We start from the raw sequence: 15,552 nt of genomic DNA on the forward strand, positions 1-15,552 counted from the left end.
GCTTTGGGGGTAATTCCATTCCCAGGTTCTGAATATGAATTTAGGACACTCACTCACTTTTGAATGATTAAACTTTAAAGTAGTAAGCTGCTATCTTCGAGTCTTCTATATGACTGTATAACAATTGATTCGACTAAGCTCTTATTTGTAAAAAAGAAAGGCTATGAGATAACCAATGCTCGGACTGCTCTAAGATATTTCACATTGGTATATGTCTAAGATTTCCAAAAACTCCTTTTTACATAGTCCTTAGTGACAGTTAGAAAGTATACGTCAGATACCTTCTCCCCTGATCCCCAGGTGATGGTTCATTTGATGACTTCATTGAGTCTCAGATAATGATTTAAACTGTGTTTTGTTTCTTACTACTTTACTCGTATATACTGTAACACTTCTTCTCCGAGTCCCAGGCCGGTCATCAGATTCGTGCAATTCACTGCATTGTTCACCGAGTCCCTTGCTAGAGGGCTGGCATCCGTATATATATATATCTGATGTGTTGTAATAAGGTGACGATGGCCTGGGGCCTGATACTGATACTATGATGATGTGTTGTAATAAGGTGGTGATGGCACGAGGCCTGATACTGATACTACATATATGATTCACCGGACCCCTGATGGGGCCGACTATATTGAAAATTTGAGCATGCAAGTGATTCACAGAGTACTGGTACGTGTTTCTGATTTGATAATTCGTTCCCCTGCTTCTCTATTTTGGATATACCTCTAGTTGTACAATGTTACGTTTTACATACTCAGTACATATATTATACTGACCCTCTTTCTCGGGGGGCTGCGTTCATGCTCGTAGGTACAGATATAAGTTTTTGGAGTCCGTCAGCTTAGGATTCCATGCATCTCAGTTGGAAGAGGCTCCATTATATCAGGGCCTAGTTTTTGATACTGTCCACTGATGTATAACATTGTTTTGTCCATTCGGGGGTACGGTGGGGGCCCTGTTCCTCCATATGTTGTCATTTATATTTTTAGAGGTCTACAGACATGTATATGTGGGTTGTATATGTCAATTTGATTCAGCTGGGTCTACCTGATATATGATATAGGTAATTATGTTATGGCAGCCTTGTCGGCTTGCTTGCCCTGTCATGTTGTGATACAAATGAAAATGGCTACAAGTTTATGAAAATGTTATCGCCTAGTTGGGCTCTGTTACATGATATTGTCTTATTTACGATTTAATGTGACCATAGCTAATAGATATTTGTACAGGGGGTCCAGTTCGGACCCCAATCACGACCTACGGGGTTGGATCGTGACAGAAGTGGTATCAGAGCAGTTTGTCCTGGGAGTGTCTGCAGACCGTGTCTAATAGAGTCTTGTTTATCGATGTGTTGCGCACCACATCTATAAACAGGAAGCTATAGGATATTTAGGGTGTTAGCTTTCTTATACATCTGAGATCGTGCTATAGATCCGAGTCATAGGAAAATTCCTTATACTAACCTTGGATCTTAACAGAAGGACGACATCAACCGAAGAAAGTAATTGACAACATGGGACGTCACGAAGCATGCAGGTAAGTAAAGTAAATGCATGAAAGATATCTATCTGTTTGAGTAAGGTATGGAAGTAATATTGGAATGTAAAGTCGAGACCTGAAAGGAAAGAAGACAGGAAGTGCAACAAATGCAGTTTGAAGTTTGACGTATGAGGTAAGTCCAGTATTTTTATATTATTATTGATATTGAAAGCCCTATGTGGCTGCGATATGAGATGATATTAACAACCTTGTGCGGCTATGATATGACCTGAATATATATATATATATATATATATATATATATATATATATATATATATATGTGTGTGTTGGCCCTGTGAGGCATTGTTGGTATTTTCTGCGTGTAGGTTGTGGGATAGTAAGAAGTATAGAGGAAACTCTGCCGAAATTTCCCAGAATAAGGAAAAGGGAATGGAACATAGATTTTTGAGATGTCTGGAAAATTGATACCAAGTACCCCAACCATATTTAACTAAAGTTGTAAGAGGTACCCTTCAGGTCGTCGATAAGGGGTACCCTTTTCACTTGAAGAATTTTATCTCGGAGGAACAAAAGCTTATTTAAGTAGTAAAGTTCAGACTACGGTATCTCCAGCCGTATTTGTTTTGTAGGAATATAAAAAGAGGGCTTAGGATGAAGAATAAGATGTCTCGCGAATGAGTTTCACTCTTTTTGAAAAAAATACCAAGCCCTCAACTCCTAATTGTAAATTAGATGATTTGTTCATAACTCGAGGATAAAACTCAGAAGGCGACCAGGTAGGTCAAGTATTAAAAAAAGTACTGTGATGTTTAAGAGGTTCTGATTTCTTCCAACAATGGTTGGAAAATGATTTATGATAACAGTTTATAGTTCTCCACTAACTAATTGGGGAAAGAACTTCTAACAGAAGCACCTCAAAGAGATGTCAGGAACTGAACACGAATACGAATTAAAAGGGGGATATGTAAGTATGAATTGAACATTGTGATACGAGTATGTAGGGAGAAAATGGAACCACTAGTAAGATGCACTTAGTACGCATTGACTAAGTTAAAGGCCTACGTTGAGAACGCAGTAAGAGCATAGGGCTTAAGATACAAAAAAAATGATGACGGGTGTACACAACGTCGCCCCAAAAATAGTGGAACCCTTAAGGGACGAGGATGGAAAACTTAAGGAACAAATGGCACAACTTCTATTCGCCCCAAGAAGCAAAGGATATAGGTTGTGATAAAGCTACTACTTCAAGAAAACCTTAAATAGTTATTTTCGGAATACTAGCACTGCCTAATTGGAATTGGAACGACTACTGGTGCGAAGTAATTCTGGGAAAAGGAAAAGTAGAAGGTGGCCTTGGATGAGTTGTTCCTTGGGTCACATTATTCAAGTACCGATTAGTAGACAGGACATCACATTAAATATGGAAAGGTTCTCGTCACTTCGTAATTTAGCCACGGCTCCGTACGCGAATAGTCCGATTATAAAATATGCAAATAAACGGAGACATGATGCAGTACCAAGTAGATTGGAGGAAGAGATTGGGTGAAATTGAGACTGGACAAAGAGACATAGAGCAAGGTACAAACAGATGAAAGTACGAGTACTCTCTAAAGGGGAGAAGTTTTAATGAGAAAATGGCAAAGGTAGGAGGAGGCAATTGATATGGCAATATATTTGAGATGGATGTCTAAACATCCACACAATATCTTGCCGAGCCAAGTTAGAAAGGCCCGGAAGCTATCAATAATTGGATGGAAGCCAAAATGCTATATAAGGCAGCGTTAAGAAGTTTGTGACGAGACCCTAAATGACATAACACTAGAAGGCGGCTGCGTATAAAAACAAAAGAGAGTAACCATGAAAAGATATCAAATAACTCAACAAACACTACAAAGGATATTGACAACATGCTAGACCAAAAAGCCAAAATGTTGGCTATAGAGTTGGTCGCAAATGATGTGGCGATAGATATATAACCAAGGACAAAGGAATAAAGAGCCTCATGTGGTAGAAAATGAGAAGAGCACAAAGTGAATAGAGGATAGAGGAGCTTATATGTCAAATTCCTTTAAAGCTATGCCAGCTAATAATAGCCAAGAATCAAAGTGGCTCCAAAGGTCACTATATGAATGAACTTTAGCGTTACTCAGTAGCCCACCCTAATGAATGGGTGCATATAGAAAGAGGGGAATACAATAGGAGAAGTTAAACCAAAATGACCAAAAAGGGATATGGTCGTAGTGGAATTAAAGATCTACCCCTATACTAGTTGCAAGATAATAGAGGAAAGGACGAGGCAAAACATAAGGACTCGCGAGACAACACTGAGGTAAATCTGTAGTTAAGTTGAGTGCCCCGGACATTATGGCAAGGACTACAATGAAACGCGACACAAAGACTTACCAGGAAGGTCACCCATCCCAGTATTACTCTCACCCCAGCACGCTTAACCTCGAATTTCTGATGGAACTTAATGTGTTAGTGCTAGTATGATCACGCAAGATGGAAGAATCGGAACTAACGGTGGAGGAACAACTTGAGAATATGTTCTTGGAATACTATACGTTACGTTGAGAGGATTGTAAAAAGGATTTAAGCAAGACAAGAAGGATTAGCTAATTGCTAACTGACGATGCACTCGAATGCCACAACTCTTCAACACAGAACTAGTTAACGAGAGGAAAACCGCAGAATAACTATATGGGCCAGTGGGCAAGGGAATTTCGACACCACTTGGTAGCCAACTCTGAGGGCGAAAAAACAGAACCTAAAAGGTAAGGGTACCAGCTGATGTAATTTATGAATGACAGGAAGCAATGCCCAAGGTCCAAAATTTCACAATATGACCAGGACTACAAGACTCATTTCGCACTCCAGCGCCAGATGAATCTGGAGGGAATGTTACTTGTGGATTAACGATGTTAGTCCCTGCTCCTTCGATCAAAGGTTACCTACTCCGCCGAGAAGGTGTAAAATTGTAGATTAAAAGAGTGGTAGGACTTTACGGAGTCCCCACAGCTATTGTCCTAGGCAAGGGAGCTCAAGTTGTAATTAACTATCGAGAGATACAAAAATAGATTAAGACAAATTACCGAGATGGAATTTGTGCTATGGGTGGAGTAAGACATAGCCACGAGTGGACCAAATATCTACCCTGACATCAAGTATAGGATAAGGGAGAAAAGAGCAGGGTAAAACATGAGAACTAGTGATGTAACGCTAGAATACTTCTTATACCCTCTCGTTATCTTGTAAGGAACAAAATGAAACAGGATAATTTGTCTAGAGGGTTACAAGTGGGGCTAAGGAAAGGGGTGAAAGAGTTTAAACAAAACTGGCAGAACTAGCTGGTTACTATAGGATGCCGAGTATATACGCCAAAATTCCATCATAACTATACCAGATCATGTTAGACAAAGCACAAAATGACTATAAGAGCTATTACATGAGGGGACTGTAGCATATTTCGGTAACCAACCCTAAAGAGTGGAAAGAAAGAGGAGAAGAAGGACCCAAAAGATAGAATGCCAATTACAGTTCTAAAAAGAGTCGAGAAGGACTATACGAGGATAACGAATCATCCCATTGGCTTTCAAGCATAAGCACCTATGCAACTGAAACTAGGTGGAATTATAGAACATGAAGATAGTAAGGTTCCGAAAGGTTTCCCCAGCTAATATCTTAGATAAAAGGACTTCAATTATGATTAAGCAAGCTATTGACCACATTTTCCCTTGAGCTACTGAATTGACTGAGCATACTATTATATGGTTGGCTTTAAGAGTAACTGAGATGATTGTCCACCACTTATTGAGTTCAACTACCATAATAGCTACCACTCTGGTATCCCAATAACTTCGTACAAGACTAGTAGAGTAAGACGTGTAAGTCCCCTATTGGATGGGTAGATGTTAGAAAGACTAAGCTAAAAAGGCCCCGACATGATTAAGCAAGCTATTGACTAAAAGCCCAAAATCGGCAGGAATGATATATAGATAATCGACATTGACATACAGAGTTCAAACTGATGATTGGATGTTCATAGCAGGGTCACCTAGAAAGGGAAACTTAACCCAGAATATGTTAGATTATATCAAGTTGCTCATAAGATGGGCAACATGGCTGGTAAGTTGAGCTTACCACCTTATTTGGAAACTATGCGCCCAGTCCATCAGATAGGAATGCTTCGCAAGGGTACTGACGAGTCACCTAGGGTATATTCTATAGATGATGTCCAGGAAAAGGAATCTTGTGAGGAACAACCTATCGCCATCTTACATCGGCAAACTAGAAGATTGTAGACTAACGACGTGCCTTCCGTCAAGGTATTGTGGCAAAACCAAAACCAAAAAGAGGATGACCGGAGAAGCTGAAGATGTTATACCCCACACTTTTGAACCTTGAAACGTGTCCCTAATTGTATTGAAAGTAGCCATGAGACCCTTACTGTCCACACACACCAAACAACTCTAAGGAAAGAATATTGTGATACCTCGTGCGAAGGAAGGTTGGAAATAGAGTCATAAGAATCCGGAAAGAGTTGGAGGCTGAGAAATGAGTCGTAGGACTCGATTTACCTACGTAAGCCACTAAGTTAAGAGTATTATACACTTAAGTTGCTTAAGGATAAATCAAGCTTACGTAGTGAGGATTACATCGGCACTTAAGACAAGACGAGATTACGAACCCACGAGGGAGAGGAGAAGGCGACATGTGGCAGCAAAAGAAGGTGCCACGTGGTAGCCTAGGGAAGCGAAATGTCGCATCAGGTGACCCACCTGCTTGGGGTCAAGTAGGTGACCCACCTACTTGAGGGTGTGCCCCACCAAGGACACGTGGCATCCTTAGAGGCTAAGGGTGGATCCGTGGTCCAATAAGGGCTTAACACGTGTCACCCTTAGGGGATGACATGTGTCACTTCCTATGGAACCATATATATATGTATTAATGACTCTTAAGTCATTTGGAGTCCAAAAATATCAGCCAAACATAGAGAGAAAACGTGAGAGGAAGAGAGAACTACGACAGCCATGGTTCAAGAAGAATTAAGGTAAGTTCTTCACTTTTCTTCCGTGAATTAATTATCTACGATGTTCCGTAAGTACGTGGATATGTATATATCCATTTTATGATGTTTATGTAACAAAAACTTTAGCTTTACAATTGGAAGTTTGGAAGAAAAAGAAGAGAAAAATGTTAAAGGGGCAAGGAAGGAGGGCTACGGGTTTGGCCCTTTTGGGGTAAGATTACGGGTTTCATTCCGTGAATTAATTATTTAAAGTGTCCCTAAGTTGTATAATGGTGTTTAATAACATCAAATTTCAATTTGGTGCAGCGAAGAAGTTACACAAACAGCCCGTTCAATTTCAGCGCGTTTGGAGAAGTTCCGAGTTGCGCTTTGACAATTTTGGCTAAATTCAGGTAAGGTAAGGTTTCTCCTTTCAATTTGGACTTTATGGTGTTTTTATGGAGTGTATTATACACCTTGTGTGTAGCTGGAAATGTGAAAACAGTATAGAAATGCTTGGCGTTGAAGACAATCCAAATTGTAGTCATTATAGCTGAATTGTCATCGAAGTAAGGCGTTGTTCTTGTGACTTGATGCTGCAGGGGTGTGATGTGTTGTTTCAGGGCCTAAATATGTTCTAATGTGGGTTAGGGTGCTGCTGGTTGAAGCCACAAGACCCCTCGTTTCGTATAGTTAAAAGCGTTACAAAATAAAGGCTAGACGCCCTATTGTGATATCGTATTTTTGAATAAGTCGTTTGGAGTTTATGTTGTATATTGTTGGTGTGAATTGCTGCAGGATTGTTGTTGTTGGTTGGATGTAGGTCTTAGGGACCTAATTGGAAATTTGGATAGGGCACATTATAGAGGAGGTGCTGCCCAATTTTCATCAATGCCTTAGCGAATAACAGAACTAGTCGGGGAAACGACTAAGGAAATAGATTCCATTAATACTAAGGTGTAACCTAGGGTGCTGGAAAGTAAAAGGGGTTGATATTCATATTAATTTCATGTTGAATAGGTTCAAAGGATGGCGAGGCAAACAGGATAAGGAGTAATTCAGACAAGGTATGTGAAGCTTTCTTTTGACATATTTTTGGAATAAGTATGTAGAGCTATTTTTCTTTTCTTTTGGCATGTCTTAGATGTAAGCTATAAATGATATGTATATGACATTTGGGATTCCATCCATTCGTAAAACCCTGAGGATGAGTCGAGACTCTCGTTTACTTCTTGATATTAGAACTCTTGCAATAACTGAGTCATTGCCTTTAAGTCTTCTATATGATGAAAACTAGTACATGTATAGCCTATATCTTCTTTCCTTTGGAATGACTTAATTTTAAGTGAAATGATATATGATATAGGTTTAGAGAAAATTCCAATTATGAGCTCTGAGTATAATTCGTGACTTGTAGTCACTTCTAGCCATTAAAAGTATGAAAGTAGTCAAACTATTATTCTCGAGCCTGCTATATAGTGAATAGTAAGTGGAGATAGAAGCTCTTTTTCTTGAAGGCTCTGAAACGATCAATGTCTCTGATTGCATAACTGTGTCTCTAATTGCATAACCATGCCTCTGATTGCATAAACCATGTTTCTAATTACATAAGCTATGTAGCATTGTCTTGGTGCATATCTGTGATTCCTGATGCCCCAATTGATGTAACCCCTAATGACATCTAAAGGGGCACTTCGTATAAGTACCATCCTGGTTGTCAGGTGACGGTTCACTTGAGTGTTTCATTGAGTCTCAGAGGGTGACTTAGTTGCATATAGTTTCTCATTACTCTACTCATGCATGCTGTAACCCTTCTTTCTTCACATCCCAAGATGGCCAGATATTATGTCGGGCGTAGCTTTACTACTTCTTTCACCGCATCCTAGGTTGGATGTGTATAGTTCCATGTACGAGGAGACGATGCCGTACATGAGGTGTGATATATGTTATATGTTATGACGATATGATTATTCACCGAATCCCCGGACGGCTGTAATATGATAGTATATGTGGCAAAATAAGGAAGGAACACTGAGTCCCTCCTTCAAGGGCCGAGTACAGTATGTATATTATGATGGTATGCTATAGACGTACACCACTCCATTCACCGAGTCCCTCACTAAAGAGTTCGAATACTTTATGTAGGCATGCATATGAGATTAGGGTGTTACATTTGTGACCTCGAGCCCCGTAGTGAACCAGATGTAATATGATGACGTACATGATAAGATTATACCGTATACGATGATATGATACCGTATACGATGATATGATGAAATGAAATGCATGATGATATGATGACATGTGAATATGAGGAAATGATTATGACACCGAGTTCACTAGAGAGTTGGGCACAACATATGATAAGGTGTATGATTTACGTGTCCTAAGGTGCAGGTACAGTAATTCGTTAAGTTGTTATATGTTTCCCCTGCATCCCTATTTCAGTTTTGGTCTCAATTATGTATTGTTATGCTATATATACTCAGTATATATATCATATTGACCCCCCGTACTCCAAGGGGCTGCGTTTCATGCCCGCAAGTACAGATGTTCATTCTGGAGATCCGTCAGCTTAGGAGTTCCTCTCAGCTATGTCGGAAGTGCTTCACTATTCTGGAGCCTAATTTTTGATACTGGTCACTTAATGTATATATTTATACATTCAGGGGTACGGCGGGGGCCCTGTCCCGCCATATGTTGCTGTTACTATTCCTAGAGGTCTGTAGACATATAGATGTGTGTTGTTTGTGAGTTCGTTTCGATTATGCTTATACTGCATGTTGTGAATGTTTTTTTTTGTTATAGCAGCCTTGTCGGTTTGCATGCCCTTATATGCTATGAAACGAGTGAAAGAGGCCACACATGCACGAAAAAGTTTTAACTCATTGGGGTTTTTGCGAGTAGTATCACCTTGTTTATAGTTCAGTATGACAGAAGTGTTATCAGAGCAGTTCATCCTTGGAATGTCTACAGACCGTGTCTAGTAGAGTCTTGTTTATCGGTGTGTTGTGCACCACATCTATAGACAGGAGGCTACAGGACATTTAGGATGTTACTTTCTTTCATATCTAAGATCGTACGATAGAGCCGAGCCATAGGAAATGAAATTCCTCATACTAACCTGCGATTTTAGCAGGAGGACAACACCAATAGAAGAAAGTAACTGACAATATTAGATGTTACGAAGCACGCAGGTAAGCAAAGGCACGAAGGACTTATGTCAGGTAAGGTGTTGCAATACAATTGATATATAAAGTTGGAAAATGAAAGGAAAATTATACAAGAAAGTGCAACAGGTGTAGTTCGAGGGGACATACGAGGTAAGTCCATGTTCATACTGCTAATGTGGGCACTCTGTGTGGCTGCGATATGAGATGATATGAATATTTATGTGTGCCCTTGGTAACTGCGATATGATACGATACGAAAATATATATATGTGTGCCCTATGAGGGATTGTTGGTATTTTCTGCGTGCAGGTGTTGAGATAGTAAAAAATACAGAGGAAACTCTGCCCAAAGTTTCCTAGGAGTAAAAGGAGAATGAGATACAGGATTGTAGTATGCCTGGTCCATAATAAGAATGAGATTTGACTAACCTACAAGTATAGATGACCTCGAGGAATAAGTTAATTGCTGAATTGATTGCAATAGAAATTAGGAGGTCAATACGGGTATAGTAGAGTGAAGTTCGAAAAAACTTATAATCTAAGGAAGATGGTTCAGAGAAGACTGATAAGTCTGGATAGAATGCTGTATTAAGGCACCGACTGAATTAATACATAGGAATAAACTATGACGAGTTATAGTAAAAAGAAGTAACAGTATGGTTAAGACAAGAGTACAAAGGGAAAAGAATTGTGACGGATATAAAGTAGTAATAAGACAGCTTGTGAGACATTAAGGATAAGACTAACTAAGAAGGGTAAGTAACCCATAGTAAGAATCGTGAAGAAAGTCAAGTGGTGTTATACTATGGGACTGATTACGAACAGGGTACCAGGTGAATATAATAAACACCGTTATGAGAATAAGTAAAGTGTAGTAAGGAATTAACTAGAAGGTATGACGTGGTCCATGTAAATGGAGGGTAAAGATAGGTGTGGAACGGAAAAGCAAGCTATGGAACAAATAAGGAAGATTTATCAAGTTCCATAATGAAAGTTTCGAATAAAGGTTATATGATGATGAAAAGGATAGCTAGTGCAAGGAAATAAAGGGTAATATGGAATTTCTTATGCCCAACCAAAAATGGAAATGAGCTGAAGGAATAATAGAGAAGTTCTAATAGAGGCACTCAAGATAGATGTGATTAATTAAGTATGAGTATCGAACAAAGAGAGAAATAGACAGTTACGAACTGGAGGTATAGTAAGATGAAAAGGTATTAAGACAAGGCCACTACTACAACGAAGTTGAGATGGTTTTAAGCAGGATTAGAAGTGAGCCTTAAGCACCTGACAAAAAAATGAAAGTTCAGAAGGCATAAAAAAGTATTGTGTATACGTGACTCCACCTTGATGATTAGTGAGATCCTGCAAGGAGAGGGAATGTCGATTTGCTGAACAACTATTGTATTACGAGATTATAAGAAGAATAATCGATGTCCACTGGAATAAGGTTAGTCTAATGACGGAGGTTGAAACACAAATTATCAAAGTGTAAGTACTCTCGAGTGGAGAATATGAACCAATTATGAGCTGCGCTAATTACTGATTGGGATGAATGGAATGTGGCTTTGAATGTACCGCTACATTATGGGTATTACTCGAGTATCAACCATTAAAAGAGATTTTATACGACACATTGTGAATACTAAAGCACCCTACGGTTGTGCTAGGGTTTCCTATAAAGGCAACCCAACGTATGGAAGATTTAACAGAACATGTAGATATGGTGCAGCAAGTTAAATATGTTGGAGTAGAATCATTCACGTGTGAATAGCTGAAAATAAACGGAGGATGACATGGGTACACCCTAAAAGGGGGAAGTGGACAAGAGAAGTACAAGCGTAAGAGAAAATCGACTGACGCTATCGTATGTAAATGGGAACGCTTAAACTTCAAACGAAACCCCATAAGGGGTAGACGCGATCATACCCGCACTAATGCACCAGATTCCATCAAAACTCTGAAGTTAAGCGTGCTTGGATGAGAGTAGCACTGGGATGGGTGACCCCCTGGGAAGTGAGAAAGGGAACGAAACAAGTATGACAAAAAGAGATTATAAAGGTGTGTTAGTACAATGACACATATAGAATAGAGTAAGTTAAGAGCAGAAAAGATTATGACCGAAATATAACGCACCTCGTGAAAATGGCACAAGAATAGTTGTGCAGCTTACGAACATTGGCATACTAAGAGCGAGGTCAAATGATTACTCGATAAAAGGAAGTCAGTAATAGCAATGTGATTGCCATATTTAGAATCTATTAAAGAAAAGTGTAAGATGGTTCGAGGCAGAACTATTAAGATATAATCGGTATTAAGGACAAAAGCCATAGCAGAGCCCTGACCTCGACCGAAGGAGGTAAGCCTCTAGTATAGAGACACTAAAGCATTTTCTGAATGCCTCTACGTACCTACACACGTTTGTGTAAGAATTACAGTATAATGTGTGGTAATAAAACTAGAAAGAAGATCTGAGTAAAAGAGTAAGATAGCATACCTAAGGTGTTACAAGTTGAATTAAGAGGAGCATCAGAGGCTTGATAGCCTATTACGGGGGATGGGAATCCCGACTCGAAGATAGAAGGCGATTAATGTAGGTTATAGTGTAGGCTGACCTCGCACTCTACGGAAGTATAAGTTCATATGCGTTATGGTAGATAAGCTAACAAAATTAACCCATTTTCTTCCAATTAGGAAAGTATATTCAACTAAGGGTTATACGAGATGACATAGCAAGGAAACAATAAGATTTCATGGGGTTCCCACATCTATTATGTCAGACGGGGAAATTCAACGTACGGCTAATCGCTGGAGATCATTCCGGTAAGGATTAGGAACACAGGTGAATCTTAGTACGACATTTTGCCCTTCGATTAATGGATAGGCCTAGAGGGGATCCAGTAAATTATGGATGAAGTAAAGCTTAATCCGGGACAAGCTATCGATTAGAAGCCTAGAGTCGGCAAGAAGGGGATACATTGATCCTTCTCAGGTCATTTGTAGAATAGATAAAGCTGCCTATGAGTGGGACCTACAGTCCGATTTGAAACAATACATTCAGTTTTCATAGATCAATGCTCCGCAAGAATATAAACGACGCTCCCAGAATATTTCCCATGGAGGAGGTCCATGTAACAGGGAGTTATCCTACGAGGGACAACCCATTTCCATCTGGGATCAGCAGATTAAATGGGTTGCGAACTAAGGACATAACTTCCATCAAGGTACTGTGGTGGAATAAAAATCGTGAAGCCATAAATTGGGAAATTAAAGAAAACATGAAACACAAGTGTCCGTACCTATTCTCGATGTCTACAGATAACCCCTAGTCCTGGAACTCGTATATTAATTACTTGGATGAAAATGTATGTTATTCAAGTAGAAAGGAATCTCCCTATGATCCGTATAAAGTCTTAATGGAAACTTATTTAACATTCGGGGACGAATGTTCTAAAGGGGGAAGGATGTTATACCCCGCACTGTTGAAACTTGACACGTGTCCCTAATTGTCTTGAAAGTATCCATGAGACCCTTACTTTCCACACACACCAAACAACTCTAAGGAAAGAAGATTGTGATACCTCGCGAGAAGGAAGGTTGGAAATAGAGTCATAAGAATCCGAAAAGTGTTGGAGGCTAAGAAATGAGTTGTAGGACTCGATTTACCTACGTAAGCGACTAAATTAAGAGTATTAGACACTTAATTTGCTTAAGGATATATCAATCTAATGTAGTGCGGATTACATCGGCTCTTAAGACAAGACGAGATTACGAACCCACGGGGGAGAGGAGAAGGCGACACGTGGCAGCAAAAGGAGGTGCCACATGGCAGCCTAGGGAAGTGACACATGGCAGAAGGTGACCAACCTGCTTGGGGTCAAGTAGGTGATCCACCTACTAGGGGGTGGGCCCCTTTAAGGACACGTGGCAGCCTTGGAGGCTAAGGGTGGATCCGTGGTCCAATAAGGGCTTGACACGTGTCACCCTTAGGTGATGACACATGTCACTTCCTAAGGAACCATATATATATGTCTTAATGACTCTTAAGTCATTTGGAGTCCAAAAATATCAGCCAAACATAGAGAGAAAACGTGAGAAGAAGAGAGTACTACGGCAACAATGGTTCAAGAAGAATTAAGGTAAGTTCTTCACTTTTCTTCCATGAATTAATTATCTACGATGTTCCCTAAGTACGTGAATATGTATATATGCATTTTAGGATGTTTATGGAACCAAAACTTTAGCTTTACAATTAGAAGTTTGGAAAAAAAGAAGAAAAAATTTTAAAGGGGCAAGGAAGGAGGGCTACGGGTTTGGCACTTTTGGGGTAAGCTTCCGGGTTTCATTCCGTGAATTAATTATTTAAAGTGTCCCTAAGTTGTATAATGGTGTTTAATAACATCAAATTTCAATTTGGGGCTGCGAAGAAGTTACACAAACAGCCCGTTCAATTTCAGCGCGTTTGGAGAAGTTCCGAGTTGCGCTTTGAAAATTTTGGCTAAATTCAGGTAAGGTAAGGTTTCTCCTTTCAATTTGGACTTTATGGTGTTTTTATGGAGTGTATTATACACCTTGTGTGTAGCTGGAAATGTGAAAACAGTATAGAAATGCTTGGCGTTGAAGACAATCCAAATTGTAGTCATTATAGCTGAATTGTCATCGAAGTAAGGCGTTGTTCTTGTGAGTTGATGCTGCAGGGGTGTGATGTGTTGTTTCAGGGCCTAAATATGTTCTAATGTGGGTTAGGGTGCTGCTGGTTGAAGCCACAAGACCCCTCGTTTCGTATAGTTAAAAGCGTTACAAAATAAAGGCTAGACGCCCTATTGTGATATCGTATTTTTGAATAAGTCGTTTGGAGTTTATGTTGTATATTGTTGGTGTGAATTGCTGCAGGATTGTTGTTGTTGGTTGGATGTAGGTCTTAGGGACCTAATTGGAAATTTGGATAGGGCACATTATAGAGGAGGTGCTGCCCAATTTTCATCAATGCCTTAGCGAATAACAGAACTAGTCGGGGAAACGACTAAGGAAATAGATTCCATTAATACTAAGGTGTAACCTAGGGTGCTGGAAAGTAAAAGGGGTTGATATTCATATTAATTTCATGTTGAATAGGTTCAAAGGATGGCGAGGCAAACAGGATAAGGAGTAATTCAGACAAGGTATGTGAAGCTTTCTTTTGACATATTTTTGGAATAAGTATGTAGAGCTATTTTTCTTTTCTTTTGGCATGTCTTAGATGTAAGCTATAAATGATATGTATATGACATTTGGGATTCCATCCATTCGTAAAACCCTTAGGATGAGTCGAGACTCTCGTTTACTTCTTGATATTAGAACTCTTGCAATAACTGAGTCATTGCCTTTAAGTCTTCTATATGATGAAAACTAGTACATGTATAGCCTATATCTTCTTTCCTTTGGAATGACTTAATTTTAAGTGAAATGATATATGATATAGGTTTAGAGAAAATTCCAATTATGAGCTCTGAGTATAATTCGTGACTTGTAGTCACTTCTAGCCATTAAAAGTATGAAAGTAGTCAAACTATTATTCTCGAGCCTGCTATATAGTGAATAGTAAGTGGAGATAGAAGCTCTTTTTCTTGAAGGCTCTGAAACGATCAATGTCTCTGATTGCATAACTGTGTCTCTAATTGCATAACCATGCCTCTGATTGCATAAACCATGTTTCTGATTACATAAGCTATGTAGCATTGTCTTGGTGCATATCTGTGATTCCTGATGCCCCAATTGATGTAACCCCTAATGACATCTAAAGGGGCACTTCGTATAAGTACCATCCTGGTTTTCAGGTGACGGTTCACTTGAGTGTTTCATTGAGTCTCAGAGGGTGACTTAGTTG

General features: G+C 39.4%; 1 pseudogene; it reads left to right on the plus strand.

Moving 5' to 3' along the window:
- Positions 1-11,601: 11,601 nt before the first annotated feature.
- LOC129904742 (5S ribosomal RNA) lies at positions 11,602-11,721 on the plus strand (annotated as a pseudogene).
- The last annotated feature ends 3,831 nt before the right edge of the window (positions 11,722-15,552 follow it).

Source organism: Solanum dulcamara, chromosome 9 (assembly GCF_947179165.1).
Source record: "Solanum dulcamara chromosome 9, daSolDulc1.2, whole genome shotgun sequence".
Lineage (NCBI taxonomy): Eukaryota > Viridiplantae > Streptophyta > Magnoliopsida > Solanales > Solanaceae > Solanum > Solanum dulcamara.